General features: G+C 37.6%; 1 protein-coding gene across 3 annotated transcripts in view; it reads right to left on the bottom strand.

Moving 5' to 3' along the window:
• Positions 1-23,596, bottom strand: part of CAMTA1 (calmodulin binding transcription activator 1) — an 833,035-nt gene that overhangs the window by 749,134 nt on the left and 60,305 nt on the right. The window contains exon 1 of one of the 3 annotated variants that reach the window (XM_039508610.1): positions 6,665-6,853. The exons of 1 other annotated variant lie outside the window; for it this stretch is intronic. The gene's annotated coding sequence lies outside the window, so the exon portion shown is untranslated. Of the gene's footprint in view, positions 1-6,664; positions 6,854-23,596 lie in introns of those variants that run through there. One more of the 3 variants, XM_039508611.1, reaches the window with a different exon arrangement.

The raw sequence follows: 23,596 nt of genomic DNA, 5'->3' as shown, positions 1-23,596 counted from the left end.
TAAATATGGGACGAGAAAATAAAATCCCAGAGTCCATCCCAACCAGATCACCGATTAAAGTGATGAATAACACATTCTTACAAGTTCAGACTGCATATGCCAAACAGAAGGAGTGCTCTAAAACTCTCCATACTTGAGTAACTATGACAAAATTGGACAGATCGGTCCAAATACCTCCCTGCTATAACTCCATTGAATTACACTGGTATTCAATTGATCCATTGAACACAGCACAGGAAACTCTCAGGGCCCTCAGGCCTGGCCTCTCTCAGCACAGCACATCCAAGTCTCCCCTGCATCCAGGTGGGCTCTGCCTGCTCCCCCTCTCCAGCCCAGAGCCCCCCTGCTTCTCAGCTGGGCCTCCGATATCCCCGGCCCTAAGCCCCCTCTGTCCATTGTCTTCTCTCCAGGTAAACAGGGTCGTAAACTGGGAAGCCTGGGCCTCCTCTCCTCTCAGCCCCCTCTGGCTGGAACCGGCTGGTTAAGTCATGGGGTCCTCTCTTTACAGCCCATTGTCCTCCCACTGGCCAGAACCAGCTGCAACTCCAGAGCTGGGTCCTCGGGTCATCAGGTGCCCAGTCGCTGGCGTATCCATCCTCCAGGCCATTGGCTGGGGTCCCAAGTTCCCTCTCTGGTCCTCTGTAACAACAAACTCCCTCTCCCATCACCTCGTTAAACCAGTAACACCCAGGGACACTGAGTCCCACTCCCTCGGCATGCAAACCACTGGAAAACCAAGGAAAACACAAGAAAATCTCCCACTTCGTCAGACACAAACGTCAGTGAGTTTTCCACATTCCAGAGTACTTTCTAGTGCCATTTTCGTCCACAAAGCTTTATAATTTGATCATTAGGAAACTTTGATTGCTGTGACAGCTTTGGAGACTAAATTATTCTTTTCACACACCACTTAAGAGGAAACTGGCTATTTCTTTTTTATCCTGTAAAGGTCTATATTATATTACTGACAAAACATGAACACACATCTCCATGCGCACTCCACCAGGAGAAAACTATTCTTCAGTATCTCTACTCCAACCACTAGCTATTTATTTATGAGGAATCCCCAGCAATGTGACCCCTCCTCTGCACTGAAAGGCAATAAACTTTTAATTTCACAATTAATTTTTCACAAATATTTCACTTCAGTTTGTAATTTAATTTTTAATGGACTTCAGGAAGTTGGTCTGTTTAAAAGCATTTTACAGCATAAAGAGTCCCATGAAAAAGGGTCAGTAATAGGTAATGATCAGTACAACAACAGAACACACAATTGGGTTTGAGATTTTAAAAAAACCAAAATGCTTTCATACAGTGACATTACTAACTTCACAAAGTTTATTCTTCAAGCACTGAAGTGCACAGGAACAAAAGGAAAACTCATCTGTTAAATGCTTGACAAGAGCTTTAGTTTAAAAATGTATTTCTCCAATTTTTTCATCTCATTGCCTTATGTAATTTTCCTGTTGCCTGCCATAACACTTACTATTGGAGGAGTTAGTAGTGGACCTTTTTGCTAATAAGCCTGGGCACATGGTTATTTATAGCTCCAGATCTGCTAAGGCCAGTGGTTATACATAATTCTTCTTAAGAGCAGCAGAATCCCTTTTTAAGAGAATTAACTTTCCAAACACTACATTACTACTATATCAAAGGGTCCGAGAGTGATACCTTAAGTCACACCAATTCTTACCATTTTATTTTGGGCCCCATGGGGAGCTGTGCTACTGCATATATCTAGCTTATTTTTCGGACTCCAACAATAATATATTTGCCAGAGAAAGTGATTCAAAATATTAATGAAAGCAGCAATTTATCCGAAATTGTTTGTACACAAGGCAGTGAACTGCTAGGAAGCACGTGCCTATCAGAACAACATTACAAACTACTGCATAATAGCTGAGCTTTGAAAACCAGCCACCACATTCATTCCAGAGGGGAGTGAGCTGTGGATGTGATTTCTAGAATGCCATCATCAGGGAAATTTTAGCAGGTACATACATTTACTGTGACTTTTAATGGCTTCTTAACATGAAGAATCAAGCAGAAAGCAATGGGAGATGCTTCAGACAGTATTCAAAAAGGGTTAGTCTGGGTCAGGTGCTTACCCAACCTTGACTCAGGGACTATGGGCTTCTTAGGGCTAGATTCTGACTCCATCTCTGTGCGAGACAGTGAGAAGAGTCAGAACCGCCCTTACCTGCGTAGGGACTAACCCAGATCTTGGGTCCAGGCACATAAGAACAATCAGGGTTATTCATTTGTTGATTCCTTTGCTGGCACGGGTGGTCCGGGAGGAGAAGGAAATGGGTGGAGCCTTTGCTCCCCCACTTCCAACTCAGTATATGGGGGAACATTTAATTAACTTCTGGTTCAGGCTAGCACAGGAGCAAGGAGGAATTGCCTCAATGTGAGGTCTCTGAGGCACAGAACCTCCCAAGGCTACTCCTTGCTGCAGTTCAAACATCAGCCCTCAAGCCAAAATCTAGCTCCTCAGGGTTTCCCCGTCTCAACAGCGCCTCCCTAGAAGCAATTACTTCTAAATTAACATGTACATAAATGAATGTTGCTTACAGTTCAGTGCGTGACTGGGGCTTTCCCCACCATTTTAGATTAACAAAACACAAAATTAATAGTCATTGAAGGCCCTGTTTTCTGCACACAGTGTGGTGCTGCAATCTCACTAGGAGTGTGGATAAGATTCCCCAATAGCTTGCTGAACAAGATTCCATTAAATCACATTGTCAGCTGCTGCCACTAGCCAGTCAGGAGCATTATTTCTGTCATTTTCCAATAAGATAGGACATGGCTGGCTGGACGCCGATTCTGAAGCTCAGTCTGCCCAGAGATCAGATGATCTGTCAAGAGTCAGGACATGTTTTAGGGAAACAGGAAGAAATAAGCTCATGGGATCATTTCAGCTACTATAGAAGCATGTGTGACCAGAAAGGTAGGTGGTAGTCAGCATGCCTGTAGCAGGGGCCCACTGTTGCTGTGCAGAGTCTGGATGCAGAGGGACTACAGAGCTAAGGAACTAGGAGAATTTAGACCTAACCTATCAAAGAGGAGTGAGTTTGGGTGCCCAAGCGGAGAGAACACCTCTGAGAATCAGTTGGGCACCTAGTAATCATGTCACTTGATAACTGATAATTGAGGCTCCTCATTTGGAGTATGTCTTCAATTCCCCTTTCTTCTGCACTCTGAACAAGCAGATATGGGCCAGGGATAGCTGGGCTGCCCAAGTACATGCTGTGGAATTTCAAGATCCATTCCAGCTGCTGCTTCCCCCTATCCAGTAGGTCAGTAACCCTGTCAAAGAAGGAAATTAGGTTGGTTTGGCCTGATTTGTTCTTGAAAAATCCATGCTGGCTGTTCCTTTTAAACCTATTATCTTCCCGGTGCACTGTCAGTCTGTATGCAATAATTTGTTCTAGTATCTTTCTAGGTATCAAAGTAGGGCTCACTGGTCTATAATTCCCTGGGTCCTCTTTGTTCCTCTTTTGAAAGACAGGTGCTACGCTTGCCCTTCTCCAGTCCTCTGTGACCTCACCACTCCTCCATGAGTTCTCAAAGATAAGTGCTAACATTTCTGAGATCGCTTCAGCTAGTTCTTTAAGTACCCTAGGATGACTTTCATCAGAGCTTGCTGACTTGAATACATCTAACTTATCAAAATGCACTAACCTCTTCTTTCCCTATTTTGGCTTGCATTCCTTCCCCCTCGTTAATATTGTGTGGCGTATCTGGTCACCATTAAGCTTTTTAGTGAAGACTGATGCAAAATAGGCTTTAAACCCCTCAACTTTCTTGATATCATCAGTTATTAGCTCTCCTTCCCCACTTAGTAAAGGGCCTACGCTTTCCTTCATCTTTCTTTTGCTCCTTATGGATGTAAAGAACCTCTTCTTATTGCCTTTATGTCCCTTGCTAGGTGTAACACTTTTTGTGCCTTAGCCTTTCTGTTTTAAATGCAAGCGTGTTACAGCCAGAAAGAAATTTTTACTGTTCTAGGCAGGGTCCTTGGGGAAAAAAAGGAAGGTTCTAACTCCTAAAAGGTAGACAAGTTAAAGGGAGCGCTGAGGTGTGAGGATATTAGCATGTGCATTACCTCCGGCAGTTTGAGAATGTTAAATTAGGCCAGAGGGTACAGGTGTCATGTCACCCATGAAAGCGCAATTTTTCCCTCTTCTTGACCTTAGCAGAACACAACCAAATATGAACTCATTTGTTTATACACAGAGAGGAGAAATTGTCACATTTTCAATCCATTCAGGTTTTTGAGAGATGATTAGCAGAGGCAGGTTTCATGGGTTTCTTTCTAAACTGCATTGCTAAAAACAAAGCTACAGGAAAGAACAGTTCCTATCTGGAGTCCATTTGTAAAAAAGCAAAATGTAATACTAAAACATTAACATTCCACGGTTAACTACACTAGAGAAGCCCTGGGCTCCAGTGCTGGTCTCTGGTTTCAGATGTTTGATTCTGCTAGGAAAAGTTTTAGCTCAAAGACATTTTTTTAATTAAGAGGCACCTGGGCATAATATACATTTAAGTCAGAGGAAAGCAACAATGTATCATAAAACAATTTATCTTTTTGGCTTTCTTAGCATAATGCATTAAATTTGATATGCATTTAATAAAATATATTCTGGTATTTGTTTTGTAAAGCAGAGGGGGAAAAAAGCCATCAATCCACTGATGCCCTGTAATTTAATGATACTTCAGTTTCTTGTGCATTAGGGGACACATCAATGAGAAATCTGGAATGCTTTACATTGCAATTAGAAGCAGTCTAAGTAATAAAGAATTAAAAAGGCCTGTATCCTGCCTACACTACGGCTTCATCCATACTACACACCTTCTAAACAGAGACAAAATCTTCTAGCGTGGACAGAGCCTAAAAGATGGGCAAGAATGGAAAGGAAGCATTTGATGATGATGGGAGTTAGCGTGTGAGAGGCTCACAGAAGCAGTGTGCTTTCAGAGGTGATTCGAATGAGAAAGGGGCACGGGCCTGGAGCACTGGGATTGGGATGTCACTCGGTGTATACACGTTGACATGGTAGAAGGTATAGAGACCAGAGTGAAAAAAGGAGATACCTAGTTTGCGATCCTGCAAACATTTGTGCAGTACTCACCTAATCAAAAGGTAAGCAAATGCATTAAGTATTTGCAGGATCAGGGCCTTTGTTCCCAGTGGCACAAAATGTAGCAAGTGCTAATCTGTCCCAAATACACTCACACAAACCCATCCTCTAGACTTTTACTACAGAATGCACAAAAACAGGCAGTGCCTGTGTGGTGAATGCAACTTCTCAGACTAATGAGCTATTTATAGCACACAAGCACTTACATAATTGGATCTCAACAACTTACAGTGCAAGCCTGTACATAGCAACATCATAATCTATCCAGATATGATCACCTGCATTAATATAATAGTTTTAAATGTTTGAAAGCTAATACATAAATTAAAACCAAGAATTACATTTACTGTATCTGAGCCTTAAGCAAATGAACTGTAGTACTGTTCTGTACTAATGAGAAAAGCCTTGTGTACACACACACACACACAATAAAATTAGGTCTTTTCTCCCAGGTCACTGTATTTAAAGCATTTAGCTTTTGTGATTTTGAAGGCCACTCCTTTACAAAGTATATTTGTGTCCTTTGTGACTCAGCATAGGAATCGGTGTTTCCACAATGTATGTGACATCATTCTAAAACCATGAAGCACCACTTAAAATTAACTGTAGGTTGCACAATTCCAGGTGGTTTACCACAAGGAATTTACTTAAGTTATTTTAAATTTCTGTAAACTGTTAACTGTATGTACTCACACAATTGTGTTACCATTTTAAATCAAAATAACACTCTGATTTGCAGTCATTCTGACTGGACATAGAAACTGTAGGTTGTACATAAAAGCTATTAAATAGGATTAAGTTAACGAATGCATATCTCAAGTTTATTTTTTCACATTAAAATCCAGATCTGAAATGCCAGTTTTGAAGTTAAAGTAAAAAAGAAAAACTTAAAGAGAGATCCAGATAACTTTCCAATGCATTAGTGCTTAAAAATAAAAGTTATTTTGAACTTGATCCTGATAGATGCTTTTAGTAATTTCTATGAAATTTTTTCTCAGGGGGGAGTACTCCTGTTTACATGCATTTGTATGGTAAGACTAGAGATGTAATTTCAATACCTAGTGCAGATGCCAGAGCCTCTCTGCTTTTTCAAAAAATAGCCTGGGTAAGTTTTAACAATTCTCTTCCCACTTTGAAGAACCCTGTTCAGGTCACCACAAAATGGTGTCTTTTCAACATTAAGTCATTTTTAACTTTGAAGTACAATGTTGAAATCTGGAATAATTTAAATTCCATTTTACTTTAACCCCAACCCCAAAGTGCAATTTCAGCTGCACAGTGAGCAAGAGTGGATACTAATCAGATACCCACATGATTCATGGTCTCTTGTATTCCCCTAGCTATGGGATGTAGTGTCCTTTATTTTCATTGCAGCGTACCAGAATGACTGAAGAGATTTTCATTTTCACTAGTATCACTCACCCTGTTAGCACCCTGCAACACTTAGTAGCTAGTACGACACGTTTCATACCCCATAACACAGCAGCACATACAGAGTAGGATACTATGGAGCATACCTGCTTTCCAGTATTTGTCTTTATTTAGCTTCCTCCGTGTCTTAAACAACCGTCTTGAAAGCAGGACTGCACTTCAAAACAAATCAACAGAAACTTGCCCCTAGCTTTCTTCTGAGCAAGCTGTTGCAGAGGCTTATCTTGTTATTAGGACTTTCTATCCTTGCCTCTTGCTTTCCCTTCACTGGACTTTTCTGCCTCTTACCTACACTGAGTGAGATTTAACGAGACCCACCTGCCATGACAGCCTGGGTGAATCAGTAGAGTAACTCTCTGCACCTGCACACAGTTTGTTTCTCCTAGTCCCTTTAAAAACAAGGCCACAGTTTAGGAGCTCTTCCTCACAAGGCCCAGAGCCTTTTCCCAGGCACACTCCCTCTGTTTTGTTTCTTGCTCATTGTTCATTCAGCTGCCCTGAACAGAGTGTCCCTCTCCCAGGAGCACATCTTAATTGAGAACATACTGTAAATGCTTCAGAAGCTGATTGCAGTTTTCCTTGTGCTTCCAAGCTACGAATCTTGACTTTCATCTGATCATCTAGACAGTTCATATAAACAATAAAAAGCTATAGTATTAGCACTCATGATCTGCAATTGACACAAGGAATCTCTTCCCAGCTTGAAAAAATTTCTATTTATACTTGCCCTGGACTTCCTCCTCAGTAATTTATAACCTAGCATGCTAGTTTTCTTAACAATATTGGCTTCCTGGAGAATTACAATGGGCCATATTCTTAGACTGTGTACATTAGTACATTAAATTAGTAAATTAGAAGACAGCAGGCCTTTGTCAGTCTACACAAACTGAAGATTTCACAGACAGGTTTAGATTCCTAATCTTAGAACAGCTTCACGGCCTCAAACAGAAAGCAAAATGTCCCCTCCATTTGTTTTTACAAGGAAAGCAACAGGTCTAGTGGTTATAGCAGTGGATCTGTGGGGTTTAGTCAAAACTCTAAAACTGACTTACTGGGTGGGCTTGGATGTGTCCTCCATCTGTAACATGAGGATTTACCCCACCCATTTGTAAAGCAGTTAGAAATAGTTTGATATAAAGCTCTACATAAATGTAAATTAACACCCTGTGAAAACTTCTCTGTGTAAGGCAAAGCTAGAATTACATTAAATGTTACTGCAGAGAAAATTATTTATTCAGTGATGGAAGAGGGCACGGGCTTACACACCAATGAAAAATTGACAAAATCCTTGGAAAAAGAGCTCAGAACTCAGATTAGACATTGAGGTTGGTGTGTGCCTACCGCTAACCTGTGGCAGGACAATGGAGCCCGCGTAGGGTGACCAGACAGCAAGTGTGAAAAATCGGGACAGGGCTGGGGGGTAATAGGAGCCTATATAAGAAAAAGACCCAAATATCAGGACTGTCCCTATAAAATTGGGACACCTGGTCACCCTAAGCCCGCGTAGGGTGAGTGCTTGCACTGTTTGTGACTGGTGGTGTCAGGGAGCTGACCACTGGCAGGCACACACAAGACTTCCTCACACTAAGGGCAGGTGGTAGTAAGGTGCCCGACTCTCCTGGGTCGCCCTAAGAAGTGACAAAATATCCCTGGCCAGTTCACTGGCACACCAGCAGCACAATCAAATTCACTCCACCAGCCATCTGCTGGCTCTGGAGATCAAGATGTTTTCACGGATTTGGGACCTTCCAATGAGAGAAGAGGGTTACGTTGAGCAATCCACTTTTGCTATCACCTCCAACTAAAATCAATACAGATCTATAAAAGCAGTTCCACACTCACAGCTCCATAACCAGAATTTGGCAGCGTTGCCTTTTTTAATGGGGAAAAAATAAAAAGTTAAGTGTCCATAGGTGTCAAGAAACAAACGCAGCTGATCAATTGAAAAGGGAATCCTCCATCCATTCCATAGGTCTGAAATACAACACTTTACAAGTTCATTAGAGAAGGAAATGGACAGCAATCGTAATTTACAAATAAAAACATCTATTGGAAAAGAGTCTAGTCTTCAAATCTTATCTCCCAAGCTACAAAAGGTTTTAATTATAACATTCATATAATCTGTAAATGCAAACCTTGGCAAAGAACTGTGACTAAAACTGTAGGCACTAGTCATAAAATTTCAGCAAATGCTTTATTTAAACAATGTTAATAAGGGCTATCCCCCAATTCCTCAAAGTCACTGGCATGTAGAGAAAGGAGAAACACCTTGCTGATAACAATGAAAAAAAAGAGAATGAAGACACTGCACAACACAGCATTTGGTATTCTTTCCAGGTAAGGTATATCCACTCCCAATGTGCCCACATAAAGACTTAACTGGACCTTCTGCTTAGTTACCATGTGATTACCCTTCCCTCTCCCCCCAAAAAAATCAGATTCTACAATCACTGGGAGCCAGACATTTTTAAAAATAAGGTAGTAATATTCGGCAGTCTGAAGCAAGGATGTTAGAGAGTTTAATCCTACAGACTTGAAAGTAAGATAAACAGTACAAATCCAAAACTGAAAAATCAATGCAGCCAAACAGAGAACAGAAATGATTCAGACATGAATGATCCAAATACTTTGGGGGCTAGAATCTCATTATTCCTCTGTTTGTATGCAAGGGAATGACAAAGAATGGAAAGGTGCAGTCACACCTATACCTAAAAGTCAATAATTTATAAATCAGTTAACTATTTGTAAAGTTTGTAATTTGTGCCACTTAATCTCTTCTAAGTAGTGGTTTATGTTTCCAGTTAACTACACTATAGCCAGTGCAGGCTGCTTTGTGGCTCTGTGGAATTCTAAATATACCTCCTTTTTCAATCCGAGGCAGAAGGGAGCGTCTCATTTCTGGAGCCTGGCCCTCTTATCAGCTTTCCCAAAATTCACTTTACCCACCCAATCACACACATATTAATTGTAAAAAAATGGGTTACACTCTGCACCCTCTAAACACTACCTGCTGATCTCACAGGGCAGTGAGGATATGGAGCAGTAAAAGAGTATAAAGTAATGTTATACTCAACAGCAGAAATGCACTTTTCAACCTGTGGTTTAGCACCACTGCAGCGCTCTGAGGCCTGTGATACAGTGTGTGCCGAGATCATGCCCTGTGGTCACTAACCTTCCAGAGACATTCACATTAGAACATATATATGCCCCACACACAGCATAAGTTGCCAGCTGTTATACAGTTATCTTTTGACCTCCGGCATGAAATAACTTGACTCAGTGCCTGTAAACAAATGATCATTTGTCTTCCCTTTTTACAGACTTCAGCAGCAATGAACTTCAGCAGAGTGCGTAGCCCATGTCAGAACTGCATGGGGTCTTTCCCCAGTCCCTGATTTGTTTGGATGCATTTCCCCAGGTCTGTGACTCCATGTCTATACTGCTCATCATCACAGTAGCTGAGCAGCTACAATCCCCACCTCACTGCCAATCTCATAATAAAACCACGCAATTCAATTTCCTCTCTCCTGCCCTGAGACAATCAGCTGGATTTATTTTCTCATATGATAATTCCCTTGTCTCTCTCTTTCTCCCCCTCATTGTAATTTTTGTTGTGGCTGTGGAAAAGCAAACTGAAGATATGAGTGTTACATGTTAATCTGAAAGCACTGCAATACATGGCCATTCTAGCCTTCTTCAGAATAGAATTCCAGAGGCCTATGATCTACTGACTTCTTAAGACGCTAATAGGCCTAGTAGTCTGTCTTCTGATGGCGGAAATATATAAAAAACTGCAAATTATACTACCCTCAGATAAAACTTTTCTGAATATTCTGGAATTAAAACGAAGATGGAGGGCTCCTCCTGTAACTGTGTACTCCACGCTGTTAGGGCATGAGCTGCATATAATGAATGCATGGCCAGCTAAGCAGCAGAGTAATCAAAAATATTTTTGAGTGCCCCATCAATCTTCTTATCCATTGGGTCTCTAGGGCAAAACTCCCTTCTAGAAGGAGCAAAGATTTGCTCGAGCCTGAGCAATCTGATGGATCTACTTGTACAAAGAAACAGAGAATGTTGTATTGTAGGTAATGTATATAAAACTTTGCCATGTTAGCAGGAAAAGAAAATCTGGCTTCCTTAATTCCCAGCGCAACTGCAAAGACAGTACATTGAAGTGAATTGGCAGAATTCCTCTACAGTATTTTTTTTTCACAGGCCACTGATAGTTCTCCCCACCCACTTTTTTTTTAAAGAAAAAAATAGCTTTGGAGCAATAGAGAAATTTTGCCTTATAAGCCTGATCCTCTGCAGTTGTATTACCTTGAGCTGTGATCTTGCATCAAGAGCTCAAAGGCTAAATAAGGTCAAGCCTGTTCCAACACTTGATGGAGCTCTGCCAGGAAAACCTGAATGCTTCAGAAAGAGATGCCCATGCTTCACTTCAGAAGGTGGCATTCTTCCCCTGAAGTTATTACTAAACCAGTGTCCCAGTACGGTATTCAGAAGCAAACAGAGGCACTGACCATGACTAATCATTTAAAATCCAATGGCACTTTGGGGGTGGGGGAGAGAGAACAGTTTTACCTAACCATATGGCACCTAAAAGCCCTGTGTTTTTACCCATTACAGTATTTCAGTTTTACCTTTCGCCAGGCCTTATATTGCAATCTGAGCTTGATCACTGCTTAAAATATTATACAAGCTATACCTGTAAATGTGAACTGTCATTTCTATTTAAAAATTATTCCTATTTTTGACTGTATATCCTGAAATGCTTAAAATAGCTAGCCCATCAATGAAGCTTTATTTAAATAAAGGCATGTTCTCACTTTATTGTAAATGTTCTTGTGGATTAAATAAAGGTTCAGCTGCAGCAAAAGTAAGTTAAACATTTACTTTCTATTAAAACATCTAAATCATATGATTAAAAACCTGTTTTACATTTAACACAAAGGAACATTCAAATCAGCACAGTGGCAGCTTAACTGGTATTTAATGCCAAGGAGTTCTCATGTTGAGAGGTAATCAATTTATGGAGGGAGGGATTTCTTTAAACTCCTCAAAAGGGGAAAAAAACACATTTGAACAAATCTTTTAATTATAATATTTTCCAAAGAACTCCTTCCAAAGCTTTTTCCTGCCAAGTTTAATAGGCTTTCTTTAAAAGACAGCTCTTGCCCCAGATTTACTGGTAAAATATTTTTATACTGTTTCTACTTAGTGTTTTGCTTGTTAATTTTAGATGGTTTTTCATTTTTATTTTATTTAAGAGGATAGAGGGGACTTGTGTATCACAGGTAAAGGTTCTATATAGATGAGGTAAAGGTTCTAACGACAGTTTAAATACTGTGTTAAATGTCATCCAGGCAATGTGAACGTTTTTCTGTACAGAGAATGAGTTAAAATTATTAATGTCGATACACACAGTGCTACCAAAAGGTAACTGGTTATTGCTGAGCAGAAATTCACCATGGAGTAGATGCAGCTTCCAATTTTACATAATCATATAATCCAAACCCATTTATCTCTAACAGGCTGTAATTAACTTAAAATTCATAACTATAGGTGAAGTGTTTGATTTTCATTATACGATTCCTTCACTAAGGCAAACCTCACACATCAGAATTTGTCACCATCCTTTCACACTATTACCTAAACCTCATGGTTATTTGGCCCACCGAAAGGCTCAAGTTGTACAGTTTGAAAGTGAGTGACAACCACCTCTCCCCACCACAAAATAATGTGAACCTTCTTCTCTGCTGGAGGTGTACTTGTATCCAAAAAATGTGATATCAGAAAATAATGTAAACAAACAGCATGTGCATCCATACTAACAAGACCATTGGTGAATTCTCCTTGGGAATTACATGGGATGGACAAGGATTTTAGATGCCAAGTTTAAGAGCGATGTGTTCTTATTTAATGACTACTAGATTAAAAAACAAGGCAGAATAATCATGAAGCGCTATCCATTTATATAATGGCTATTCAATGAAATAGCCAGAACATGTATCCTTTGTAAATAAATAAATAAATTAGTTTCAATCTTTACATTTATGTTTGAGCAGTCTTCCAGATTAACTTTTGGTTTTAATCCTTTGATTTTTTTTTTTTAAATGAGCAAAAAAACTGAAAATCACCAGAATTATGAAGTGCTCAGTAAAAGATGTCCTAGTTGAGCCTAACATATAACATATAATGCTTTGTTTTGAGAAAGAATCAGATAGAATCCATCTGTTGGACCCAGTGCCCTGACAAATAACACATAGTAACAGAATTTAATGGGTTCTGTCCCAGAGAAACGAGTGTTTAGAATGGGCATATCTGGCTTATGCTGTACACAAAACTCATCTACTTTAGTTATGGTAATTTAATAACCTTGTTTATACCAATTCTATCACTTAAGTATAAGAATTAAAGAAAGTTTACTTTTGTTCCCCTTCAACTCAGGTGAAACACCATTTCATTTTGCTTCCTAAAACATTTCTGTATGGTTTTTACTCATAGTTGAATGGATTTACAACTTATATTTATTGTGTTTATTATAAATATATAAAAACAAAGTAGATGAATTGTGAGCAGACATAAGGAGAGTACAGAGGATTGCTGGTGACAAACTGTGAGACCGAAACTCTCTTGCCTGAATTTATCAGGGGTGGTACAATTGATCATAAATAGGAAGAATGATAGAACCAGTAGCATATTTTGCCAGCTTCCGCTCAGGTGTTCCTAAACAATCTTACAATTTCAACTTTTTGCCTTCCATACAGTCAATTTGTCATGTATCTTGTGCAGGGTCATCAATCTATTAACCCAGGACCTAGAATTCCAATCCAAACTATTCCCAAAAGATAATGAACATATTGTACTTTGTAGTTACTGGAACTCAAAAGTGCTTCCCTTCCTGTCAATAGTAATTGTTTTGTCACAAAGGCCCAGATTGTCCCAGTAACATTTGTGAATTACTTGCCTTCACAGCACCCTCCCCAAGGAGGTTTGGTGCCCACATGGAGAGGGAGGAGACAGAGGTGAGCAGGCACAGGAAACATCCTCCTCCTCTTTTTAGCAAGCAGAGATCAACCAGGAAAGATAATTTAGCCTAAACTTAATTTATCCAATGCTCAGAGGTAGAGCCTGATCTCTGCACTTCTCATCACAACTGCAACCAAGACTGTTTAAACAATATGTGACCTCTGATATTACCCAAAATTGTCAGTATCTCAAGTTCAGAAAAAGACTGAATAATTGAAAAAGTCATTACTGAGGAATTTGGAAGCTTCTGATATTTGGTTAAAATAAGTGGAGAATATGGTAAATTTAAACATTAAGGATAACGTAGCTTATGGTTATTTCTAATAATGATTTTCAAGAGAAATTGGGAAGTGACTTTAAATCTTTAAGCATAAATACTTGGATGGATTTGTGTGCTTGAATGTGAGAGAGGACTGACTTTATTAACTGAAATTCTTTCCTGGTAATGTTTTAATTAAAAGAAATTATTTAAATTATTTAAAATGTTAACTTGAGAACTAATTTTGGTGAAAGTATTTTATATGATCATTTTATACAATACAAACACTGGCTTGACTGATATTAAATAAGGTTCTCTCTTACAGGATCCAGAAAAAGCTTCTGCTCAAAAAAGGGAGGACAGGACAGGGTTCCCGCTTTGCTGTAAAACTGACTATTGTCAAATCAATTGTTACATTTTATTACTTTTCTCTTCCTGATAATGAGAGAGAGAAAAAAACAATGCTTTTGTTAAAAAAAATAAATCAGATTTTTATTTAAATGTGTGTTTTTTAAAAATCCTATCTAAAATTAAATGTGAAATTATGACAATATATTTTAAGGCTTAAACTTCTATTAAAACATTTAAATTAAGTACAAAAATATTAAGTCGTACATGTTTACTGCTAAGTTTTAAAGATGGTCAAAACACCGAACTGATAGAACACACTTAAGAACCAGTTCAAGTGCTAAACCAGCTTTTGAGAGCAGAAACCTCTTCTATAGGTGCAGAGAGAATATTTTTCTTCAGTATGAATGTCTTCTTTAGATTGAGACAGCAGAGAAGTACCAGATTTACTACTGTTACCATTTAACAGCTCTACTCCTTTAACTCAAGTGGCAGAGATCTATGCCATGCTGAAGGTCTTGGTCCTGGGTTTAAAACTCACCAAAGAACCAGGCAGGAGATTGTAAGAGCCCAACATGGTTCCTTTATACCCCAGATGCTTAAGACAGACTTTTTCTAACAGGAATATGGAATACAATGGGAGAATCTATCAAATTCCCCTATAATGGCTGGTTCATTAGAGGATAATAACGTACTACTGCTAGCTTATGAAGCTTCTACTTCTGTTCAAATGGTAGAGACTGATGTATAATAATTTAAGTTCCCTGTCATCGCACTATTTGAAGTGTTTCTTTCCAACTCCCACCAGCAAAGAGCTTAAGTTCTTATGTGATTTTATTAAAAAGGGGGACAAGTCAGTTTAAAAAAAAAAAATACGTTTCAAGTATTACACATCTACTTCTCCTATGCTGTTCACAATTCAACTATTAATACCGAGACAAGACTAAACAATAAAACCAAATGTAAAGAAGAAATTGGTAATAAATCCAAAATAAAGGCAATGAACTAAAATTTGAAGAACCGAGCAATTCTCTTATCCCAATGCAAAATGCCCACTAATTTTCAAATACTTGAGGATTTTGTGCAGATGGTGCACCAAAACACCTGGCAGAAATAAAAAAAAGTGGCGAAATAAAAAAAAAAGTTGCAAAATAATTTTCTTCTTCTATTTTCATGAGTTACAGAAATGAAATTAGACTAAAATTGCAAAATTTTCATTTTGCTGTTCATGCAGATAAAATTTAGAGTTCCATAGGTGTGCATATTTTATATTTTTACTACAAGACAACTCCTTAAGAGCTTAATCGTAATAAATACAGTACCTAATGCTTCTTGGCGTTAGTGTCTTTAGGGGCCCAGCTGTGTTTAAAAAAAAAGGACAACTCAGTAAAGTATAACATCAGTAATATGCAAAGTTGGATTCTGAGAGGTCCTAATCCATGGTTTTACTTGAACTAATGCCAATACTGCTGTACTCCTATTTAGCAGTCTCTTACAGAAGAGAATATTAATTTGTGCCTTGAAGACTACACTGGTTTCCATTTGTTTTCAGGTGCATTTAAGGTGCTGGTTTTGATCTAAAAGTCCATTATAACCTGGGTCCTTGCTATCTTAAGAAGGAGCACAAGGAGAAAGCCTATCAGTGCAACTGACATAGGTTACAGCATTTCACAAATAGATCCTAGATTTGTATACTTGGAGCACAGTCTTCTCTGTAGAGGACTATCTACTCCAAAATTCCCTCCACTATATTGGTCAGACAAAATTCACTTGTTGAGCTTTGCAGTGTTTTTGCAGCATGACTGAAGGTGTAGCACAAGGAGCTTTGGGATTCTGTGGTGGTAAGAGGAGGGAATCCTTTGAACGTGTTCATTAATTGACAATGTCCCAGCTTACGTTGTTCTACCCTGGGAAATTATCTGTGGCTTTGGAAGCTATGATAGGTTCTTCAAAAACGTAGGGAAAACACTGATAAAATCAGGGTTAGTGTGGGTAGGCAACTGACCTGCTGCACTCACACAACTATGCCAGTGCATCTTACTATGGACCTGCCACAGTCATTCTTCCAGTTTCTCTTTGATTAACAGAAAATACTACCTCTTTAGGTACTTCTATAACCCTCATCACTATAACTTCTGCCAATCTAGGTGTAAAGAAGTCTAGTAGGAACTACATGAGACTACTTTGTGGCTGTTCATTTGTGATTTAAACAAGGTTTATACTCAGGTCCCTTGAAATTAAACTACAAATGTTATTCAAGCCATTTGTTCTCCCCACTTCACTCTCCAAATGGAAGGACACCCTCAACAAAAAGTGCTACACGTTTATTTTGCATTCTCAACAATAGAAATTCTGAAGATGTACAAGATTGATTATATCTGCTAAAAATCAATCAAAAGTAAGATGCACAAGATTGATTTTAGCATATAATCAATCAAAAATAAACTGTCACATGAGGATCTCAGATTATACATATGACAAGTTCAATTCAAGTGTGAAAACGGAATTAAAAATTACTTCTGGTGTTGGTAAGCGTTTTCATTTTATTATAAAGATACTATCAAAACCTTCCTTCATGAAGTTCAAAAATTTATTACAGCAGTAAAACTATAAGTGTAATTTTAATTTCTGATTGAATTTTCCATTTGTCATTCATATACAGCCCCACATATTTTAATTAGAATTGAAAGAAAATAAGGAAACCTGCCCTGTGAGTAAGATCTCTTTGTTAAGCTATGCTTATTGGGCTTTTTATGTAAATACAATAGTCCAAAAAGAAACATTAAACTTAAGACAGTATAATAGCACTAAATTGAGAGAGCAGATAGTGAACTCTTATGGACAATTAAAATCCTGGCTCTCACTCAACCCCATCTTATTTTAAACAGTCAGATCAGACCTCAATACAGGATAATCTTAATGAACAGCCAAGTGCTCCTCCCTCATGGAGGAAATCTTCAACAAATAGGACAAAAGAAATGAAGATATTAAACACTAATCACCCACTAGCTTGCCTGTTGAGTTGGATATGGGTGGGGACATGACTGAAACCCACTTAAGCCATTCCAGTACTGGGGATTAAAGTTTATGGAAAGTGATCGCGTGGGGATAAGAGGCAGGGAAGTACAAAAATATTTAACTCTGAAATGTGAAATCTGTTCAGGAGAATCCAGAAGGGTAAGAAACAACCTGTGGGAAATCCAATGAGGCAACAGAACAGAACACATTTACTGCTGCTATCATGTCATAGAATTCATGTTCAAAGGATTGCTTTCCACAGTGTGGTAGCCTCTCATCTTGAACTACTGTTACACACCACTCATCATCATCACTGTCAAAAACTACAGCAGCATCTGCGGCAGCAGCAGCAGCATTTTCTGGATGAGAAATCTCCATATTTACCTTAAAGAATATCAATTCTTCTTCCAGCATTCAGCCTTGCTTGGAGATTAGTAAAAGCATTCCCAGCTTACACAGGAAATGTGTTTTAATAAATGCTGAAAAGGAGGGCATCTTAAATACTTAACAGAAAAAAAAATTACCTACTTAGTTACTGTAGTTTTTCCAAGCAGAAGGAAAAAAGATCTGCATTTTTACAAGGGCATGCCTGCTGGATCAAGAATCCTCAGGAAAACCAGCACTGTTCAAGCATGTATGCTTTTCTCTCATGACACCACATGTTTGAAGGGACTCCATGTTATACAAGAAGCACTGGCCGCAATCTCACTTCAGTTCATTTCCATTGAATCAGAACCTACTGTATAGATTCCAAAGTGGGGAACATGAGGGTGTGGATCTATGCTGTCAAACTACTCAGAGCTATAATTACTACATTAATAATCTTGCCTTCTCCTTCAAATATTCACAACATAAAGGACACTTGGGAGATAAATTAGCAGTAACAACCCAGAAAAGATGGATCTGTGGAAAACAAATACAAGGGTTGCAGAACTGCTCTCAAATTGGGCATCAGATGTGAAAGCCAAATCACGAGAAATGCTGTGTCAAATGTATGCACTCCAAGTAGAAGTCATGCTGATTTGAGTGACTGAAGTATATATCTAGGTCAAGTAGCAGAGGCTGCTCACAGAACGTGTCCTTCAGTCACAGACACACCCAAATCATCATAAGTTTGTATACAAAATGTGGTCCCTTTACACAATTTCTGCTAAGAGACTATGAGCTTCTTGGCTCTGGATTGACTAAGGCTACCATGGGGAGAAAAGGGGGAAAATAGGATGGGTCCTCTGTTTTCTGAGAGGGATGTGGAGGACCTGAAGTTCTCTTCTGGAGTTTAACCAACATTCCCATTTCAACTCATAATACTAGGATTGTAAAAAGACACAGGAATAAGTGTTAAAACTGAGGAAATATAATGCAGTAGACTTTATTACTACTTCAAAGTGCAGTTCTATTCTGAAAAATGATTAAAATCATCAATGCATCTGAAGTGGGGGGTTTTACCCACAAAAGCTTATGCCCAAATAAATCTGTTAGTCTTTAAGGTGCCACCGGACTCCTCGTTGTATTTGTGGATACAGAATAAGATGGCTACCATTCTGGTAAAATCATCAAGGGATTCTATTTTTGTGTCTCAATGATCATACCTATTCTACAGGTTAAAATATTTTTATTTTTTAACTACCATCTCTGCCAATCCAACCTGTACTCTGAGAATAGAGATGAGTTTTTTCAACATTTTTAGTGATGGATGTGAAACATATTTAAGGTAATGTGGTTGAACACACACATAACTAATTGGATTTTAAGTAAACAATTCTGTTGATGGACAAAGAATTGAATCCAGCTCACTCACTCTGGGCAGTACTCACTCTTCAATGATTTCAGGAATAAAGAGCAGTAAAACTATTTCTTCTCTGAAGTAAATAGGTATAATGGAATACAGATATGGAGCATATCTGTAATACAGTGACACCTTTGCAGGTTCACTTTTCAGATTTGAAAATGCTGTAATGGTTTTAGCATCTTTGGTGGTTCTCATGATAGTCTGCATTTTCAGCAACAGATTTCAGCAATAGTCACAGGCCAAATGGAGGGATAGCTCAGTGGTTTGAGCATGGGCCTGCTAAACCCAGGGTTGTGAGTTCAATCCTTGAGGAGGCCATTTGGGGAACTGGGACAAAAAATCTGTCTGGGGAGTGGTCCTGCTTTGAGCAGGGGGTTGGACTAGATACCTCCTGAGATTCTATGATTCTATGAAAAGCAGTGAGTTTGGAGGGCCAAGTTTGGAAGAGCTCAAACAGCTCACTTCAACCCTAATTTTAATTATAAACTTTTATAGGTATCAACAAACCTCAGAGAGGACTTAAGTACATTTCAGTGTTCATTTAGAAGCTTCAGCTGTGTGCAATTAAAACTTCAGCATTAAATGTTGGAGAATAAAATAATGAGACACTTAAAAAAATAATCTGTGCTTCAGTGGACCATGCTTAGTAGAGATTTCATATGATAATTTATAAGACAGAAACGGATTCCTACTAAAAGCCATTGCTAGTATCCAGAGTTAATGCAAATTGCTTTAAATGTCAGCATCTTTTGAAAAAAGAAAAAACAAAAACAAAAAAGTACTGTGGCTTTAGGATGTTCATATAATACTGATGCCTCTAGTACTGATAATTCTGAACTCTGCCAGATCGGAATATCACAATTGCACCAATGCATCACTAGATTAAACAGATAACTGTTTAAATAGCTGGCCTTTATATCTGGGATGAGAAACCAAAACCTTAATCATATCCCAACTTACTAACCACTTGTTTTTATATTACCGCAGAAGTGAAAGGAAAAAAAAACTCCAGAATAAATGAAATATTAAAAATGGTATAATTTTTTTATTATTTTATGTTCCTTAAAATAATATTTTAAATGTTCTCACAATGGCATTTTAAACTATTAAAATGTGAGTAGGATAGAAAGAAAACAGCAGACAAAATGCAGAGAAATTCCTACTGATACTGATAACTACTGAGGAAATGCAAGTTAACATTTAAGAAGTACAAAACCAACAAATAATAAGTAAGTTTTAAGTTTTTTAAGGACATGGGTAGAAAAAGTAATGCACTATACAAAAACATGCACACTGTTAAACTTAAAGAAAATGAAAATGAGATTTTTACACTTTATTTTTACAACTGAAATGAATTTTAATACAAAAATGAACCCAGCATTATATAACTTTATAGATTAAATGAACATTTATATATTTGGGGAAGTCAAAGAAAGTTACAATTTAAGATGATGAAATGTTACAGCTTGCACACAAAAATTAAAAAATGAAATTAAATTAAAAATGAAATGGTTACCAAGGTAATGCAGGTCAAGGGATCAAAGGTGAAGGGTCACACATTATTAAAAAGAAATCCAAAAGGACGTCTGCATCAAGATCTCTGCAAAACAAAGGAGCTACAGTAAGTAAAACTAATACCTTTCATGGAATCAAATCAAAGTTATTGAAAATAGCCTCTTTCCAAACTGAATACAGTAAACCATGTGATGTTTGAATGTGTAGTAACCTTTACATTGCTATTAAGCTAAATTTTTACTCTTTAATGCCACTGCCTTTTTTCCCCTGCCTAAAGTGGCTTATATACAAATCTTTCCATTCAAAGAAATATTTAAGAAGGTTTTTGCTCCTAAACTTACAAAATGTTCTTATTAAAAGTCAGGAAAACTAAAGCAACACAGGTAGGCCAATTTATAATCCCACTGTTTAATCTATGACACAAAGTCAAAGAACGTAGCAGTTATAATCATACTCATAACCATGTTGATCAGGGAACCCATTATTTAAAAACAGATAACTGTCAAATGGGTTTTGATACAAGTATGTTTAAAATCCATTTTCAGTGTAAAAATTATTCCCTTATTTTTAGAGTTTTCTCTGTTCAGCATAAATACAGAAATAATGTAGTTATTGACACAAATACAAGAAATACTAAAATCATAATGTATCAGTTAACACTACAATAAAATAGTCCTTTAAATGTGATTTGCAACACAAAATCCTTTCCCACTAGAATTTCAATTACATGGAAGCTATAAAGAACCTTTGGTATGCACTCTCAAGCAACAAGCAGTAACTTAGTCAATTCTCTTACTGAAATTATGCCGAAATGATAAGTTTACAACATGCCTTAAAAGCAAAACAGCAACTTTACAGGATTATATTCATGTTTTTCTTCCACTATATTTTTTTCATTTCCTACAATAAGAAGTTTCAAGAGGTTTTCACTTCTTTGAGATAAATAATTTTAAATTTGGAACAAATCTAGGTCAAGAAATCCAACCAAAATTTACATATAATTTTAGCTAAAACAAGCTAGGGACAACTGACCACTAATGATACAAAACAATTCAGTTTAAAGTTAATGTTCTACAGCAATTATTTAATTCTCTCTTTAATTGTGCCACAAAAATGTGTTATTAAACATGAGTTCTCTTACCATAGTGAAAAATCAGCTGGAGAAAGTGTCAAATTCTAGATTACTATCATACTGTTCATTAGTACCAACTGGCTAAAGCTGGTGCTAAAGTAATCCCTAACTCATTGGGTTATAACTAAATAGTTTCAAATAAACTCCTTCATGATCAAAATTTAACCACCTCTCTTCCAATTTTCCATGTTAAAGTTAATTCTATATAAACCCTCTGTTTCAATTCACATTTGATTTTCTCTTGTTAAAATATAATCCCGAACTATTTGTACATTAAAACAGATCAAGGCCAAAATGTATCTTATGAGAAGGGCACAAAAGGAGATCCTGCTAGCTTAAAGCAACCAATGAAGAAAAACTCTATGACAGTAAAACTGATGCTTTCCTCAAACTAGGCTTTAATAAAGTAACTTGCCGTTTCATGCATTGGAAACAAATCGGTTGGTAGCTTAAGGGTCCATTTCTGAGAAACAAGAGGTGGGGTTTTTTTTATTTTTGTTTTTGCATAGCTCTTGAAATGGGAATGTAAACCACTATTTCATTTCTACTGGAATGCTCATCTCATACTGAATCTATCATATATGTATTCACTACTACAAGGCATACAAGCAATTTTAAACGTTATAGATAGAATCAATACCCCATCACAATGCCAGTATAAGCCATATAATCCTTTAGAGGCAATGTTATTTATAGCGTTCTAGTCTTTGCAGTGAGGTAAAAACCCAGGTAAGTAGCATAAGCATGATAAAATTCCTGACTCATCTCAGTAGATGTGCTATCATTGTGAGAAAAAAAAAATGAACACTTCAAATGAAGTACTATGATTAAATGTATTTGGATATGTAACATTCCCCAGTTGCTCACAGATTCCAAACAAAAAGTATAAATTAAATTTATATGATAAAATTTTAAGAAGGGGGGCAGTTAACATCACAATGAACAGTCTGCTATGGATATTTTTGTGAAGCAATGTATACACAATTTAAAATGATAATTGGTATATTTGTTATTTGATTCACTTGCCATTTAACAAGAAATCGTTGATTAATCAGCATTTATTTTAAACTGAAAGATTTTAAGCCAATCCATCTTCTTGAGAATGAAATGAAGTTCTGAAGCAGTAAGCAAGAAACAAGTATTTCGCTTGAAAATAGTTTAGCAGTTACAAACGGATAGACTTGACCTCCATAAAAGCTACCCTCTAAGCAGTGGTTCTCAACCAGGAGTATGCATACCTTTGTGGGTATGCAGAGGTCTTCCAGGGGGGACATCAACTCATCTAGATATTTGCCAAGCTTTACAATAGGCTACATAGAAAGCACTAGTGAAGTTAGTACATTATACGGTAAAAATGAGAACGTAAGACATTTCTTAGTAATAGTGTACGATGACACTTTCATATTTTTATGTCTGATTTTGTAAGCAAGTGGGTTTTGAGTGAGGTGAAGCTTGGGGTACACAAGACAAATCAGACTCCTGAGGTACAGCAGTCTGGAACGGTTGAGAACCACTACTCTAAATCAGTAGTTTTCAATCTTTTTCCATTTGTGGATCTCTAAAAAATTTCAAATGGAGGTGTGGACCCCTTTGGAAATCTTATACATCGTCTATGGACCCCCAAGTGTCCGTGGACCACAGGTTGAAAACCACTGCTCTAAACTAATTTAGATGGCACTATTTCTTAATGAGATAAGTGCAATAAGTTTTCAAAGGTGCAAAATATATTCGGGTAGCTATGAGTTAATGTAAATTTTAAGGATAATTTTTCACTGAACTTCCAGGTTCAGATACTGATTATTCAAATTCAAATATGTCAGTTTCTAATATGGATCAGAAATTCCAAAATCCACCCCTTTACATCCTACAATTTCTATATACGTATAACGATCAAAATAGTTTGCCCATTCAATATGAATAGA

This window comes from Mauremys reevesii, linkage group 21 (genome assembly GCF_016161935.1).
Source record: "Mauremys reevesii isolate NIE-2019 linkage group 21, ASM1616193v1, whole genome shotgun sequence".
In the NCBI taxonomy this organism is placed as follows: Eukaryota; Metazoa; Chordata; order Testudines; family Geoemydidae; genus Mauremys; species Mauremys reevesii.
The sequence above is the reverse complement of the archived record's forward strand: the minus strand, read 5'-3'. Positions and strand labels throughout refer to the sequence as shown.